The 3,457-nt window shown below is 43.3% G+C and overlaps 1 protein-coding gene across 3 annotated transcripts in view; it reads right to left on the bottom strand.

Annotated features, from left to right (window-relative positions):
- Window positions 1-3,457, bottom strand: part of MOB4 (MOB family member 4, phocein) — a 64,703-nt gene that overhangs the window by 43,144 nt on the left and 18,102 nt on the right. The gene's annotated exons all lie outside the window — the stretch shown is intronic.

The raw sequence follows: 3,457 nt of genomic DNA, 5'->3' as shown, positions 1-3,457 counted from the left end.
CCTCTCACATGGCCGACCATGGTTTGAGTCCCAGACCTGGGGTCTTACTTTCCCCCACCCCCTCTTCTCTCTCTCCCCCTCTCTGGTCAAATTAAAATAAATAATTATTTAACTTTATTTCTCGCTTTCCCTTTCTCCCTCTTTTCCCTTTCTCTCACTTTCCCACCAAACAGAATAATTCTTAAAAAAAAAAAAAATAGTGTTTTAAATTTCTAGGTTATAATGTGACCTCCAAGTTAGTCCATGGTCTGATGGTTAAGAGAGCTGGATCCCTGGGAACAGTAGCTGGCGCAATGGCTATGTCGCTGGACTCCCATGTAGTTGGCTGCAGTTCGAGTCCCAGACCTGGTAGCTTAAACTCACACCAGGTGCATGTGTGTGCATGCCCAAGATCCCGAGAGGAGAAGGGACTGTGGCGTGGCCATCCCCCCTGGGGAGTGATTTCTCGCTTTCTGTCTCTGTCTCTCTCTGTCTTTCTGATGAGTGCACACAGCCTATAGCAGAAACCTCTCTTAAAAAACAAACAAACAAACAAAAAAAACAGTACGCCAGATCCCTGAGGCCAGCAGGTGGCATGGTGGCTGGAGTGCTGGACTTCCACATGACCAACTGCAGTTCAAGTAGCGGACATGGCAGCTTGCTTTCTTGCTTTCCCTCTTTCTGTTTCTGTCTCTCCCTGGTCAAATTAAAAAATAATAACAATAAATAAAATTAAATCAATCATTCTTTAAAAAAAAAAGAAAGAAAGAAAGAAAGAAAGAAAGAAAGCAAGCAAGCAAGCAAGCAAGCTGGATCCCACCTAGCAATCATGTGGTTTGAGTCCTAGACCTGATGGCTTGGAAAACACTCTGGGTGTGTATGTGTGCATGCCCCAACTCCTGACAGGATGAAAAAATGCGGAAGGGACTACAGTTTCACTACTCTCTATAGGTGGGGGCTTTTTCTCTCTGTTGCTGTTGCTCTGTCTCCCTTTGCAGAAGCACATACACACTAGCAAATAAAAATAAATAGGGCTAGCCAGTGGTGTGGTGGTTAAGGTGGGTGAATCCCACAAGGATGACTCTGCAGTTCAAGTCCCATTCCTGACAGTTTGAAACACACATGGGGTGAATGTGTGCATGCCCAAAACTGCAACAGGAAGGAAAAATGGAGAAGGAATTAATATGTGATCATCCCTCATGGAGGTGGCTTTCTCACTTTCTCTCCCTCTTTTCTCTCCCCAGTGAGCACATGTACCTCTGTCAAATAAATAAATAAATAAATAAATAAATAAAACGAATAAACACAAGATCTTCTCTCCAAAAAAAACACATAGGGCCCAGCTGTGCTGTTTCAAGAGGTCGAGCGACACTATGCCTGTACTGACCAAGAAAAAATAATTGGGGGCCAGCAGGTGGCATGGTGGTTAAGATGTTAGACTCCCATATGGCCACAGTTTGAGTCATGAGACCATGGTTTGAGTCCTGGGCCTGGTGACTTGTTTTTTCACTTTCCCTTTCTCTCCCCCATCCCTGTCTCTCTCTAGTGAGTGCACAGGCTTTCTGGCAAATTAAAAAATAACTTTTTTGTTTTGTTTTGTTTTGTTTTTGTGAGCACATGAGCTCACCACAGAAAGAAAGAGAGAGAAAAAAAATCAAGCTTCCAGATCCAGGACTCGAACTGCAGTCAATCATGGGTGAAGTCCAGCACTTTAACCACTACGCCACCTGCTGGCCAGATAGTTTAAAATAAACTGATTTACAATAGAATAGATCTAATTCGTTTTTGAAATACATGTGATAAATGATAGGACAGACTGCTTCTTCCCCTCCTCCCAGAGGTTTTTGGTATAAGGCATGAGCATTCGCCAGAAAGAGTGAGTTTAAGCCACCGGGTCCAGGACTCAATCCATGGTCCACTACATGGAAGTCCAGTGACATAGCCTTTATGCCAACGGCTGGTCCTAGGACAGTCCTAACCTTTCCTGTCTCGTTTTAACAACCCTGATCTATGACAATGTAGAAAAAAAGCAAAGGCACTTTCATACATATGACTTAACTAATAATAACACAACAAACGGATATGTTACAATATTAAAGTATATTATATGCTATCCTTTCAAAAATGAACTTTTTAATCAAATGAGATATAAACATAAAAGTGTATTTAACAATATAAAAATTAAAAAGTTAATGACTTGAGTATCAGAAACAATGTTTCCATAGAATAAGAAGTATCCAAAATACATTTAAAAGTGAAAGAAAAGGACAAGTTGGGGGGGGAGTATATATCATTCCAGTAGTGTGAAAACAGTAAATGTAAATAACTGGGGCTGGCCAGTGGTGTGGTGGTTAAGGATGCTAGAAGCCAACTGCAGTTCAAGTCCCAGACCTGGAGGCATGCTTTCTCCCTTTCTCTCTCTCTGGTCAAATTAAAATAATAATAAATAATAACAAATGGAATTAAATAAATAATTCTTTTTTCAAAAAAGTAAATGATTTTATCAGACTCTATAATAAGACTTTAAATTTAAAGGTCAACAGTCAAATAAAGAGTCCAAAACTATATAACCTTGAGCAAATCCAGTTAATATTCTGGACTTCAGTTACCCAATCTGTTACATGGTGCTGGGAGGGTATCTAGATCATAAACTCACTTTAGAGGTTTCTTTCTATAAGTCTGTACCAGAAATTAATATCTATTCTCAGACATAAGATCACAGGTCCATGATTGGTTGGGTTTTTTCCTCTTACATAACTTTTCTTTAGAAATATTTTAAAAATACATTTCTTTTGATCATAAAAGCATCCACTACAGAGAAAGTCACTTCTGTTGGCAGATTAACCAAATCAAGTCTGAATGCCAGTTTGACTTTTTAATATGAGGCATCTCATCTTTCACAAACCCTAAAAACTAATACCTAAACAATCACCACTTACCGCAAACAGCACCCACTAAAAGTTGATGAAATCAGTCAGTTTATTCCCTAGCTATGCTTCACACAGATTAACAATGAAATTCTCAGTGAATGATAACAAGTCGCAACCAGGTGATGAAAACTTGACAGACCAGAGAACAGCTGCAGGGAAGCAGCTGGGAGAGGCGGTCATGGCAAACCGCCGGAGGATGAAGTAAATTAGAGCCGCCCGCAGCCGGCTAGACTAGCTGGTTGGCAGGGCCGGGCAGACAGTCACCCGCCAGGTCGGAACAGGAAGCCTGGACCCCGCAGGTTACGTCCGCACCCGCTCCCACCCGGCGGCCGGGCCCTCCGGTCACCCCTAGGGTCCCCACCTGGCTGGCCGCGCCCCTCTGGCGCTAGTCCGCCTGGGCTCAGGAGTGAGCAGAGGAGAGTCGAGGCTGACAGGCTGGCAGCCAGGGCCTCGGCGGGCACTTTCCGCTGCCCACACCCGTCCCTCACGTCCGCCCTCAAGACGGAGCTCTGGAGGCCCTCGCCGCCTCAGTCAGACCAAGGGGCCGC

This window comes from Tupaia chinensis, unplaced genomic scaffold (genome assembly GCF_000334495.1).
Source record: "Tupaia chinensis unplaced genomic scaffold, TupChi_1.0 Scaffold000361_1, whole genome shotgun sequence".
Classification (NCBI taxonomy): Eukaryota; Metazoa; Chordata; class Mammalia; order Scandentia; family Tupaiidae; genus Tupaia; species Tupaia belangeri.
The sequence above is the reverse complement of the archived record's forward strand: the minus strand, read 5'-3'. Positions and strand labels throughout refer to the sequence as shown.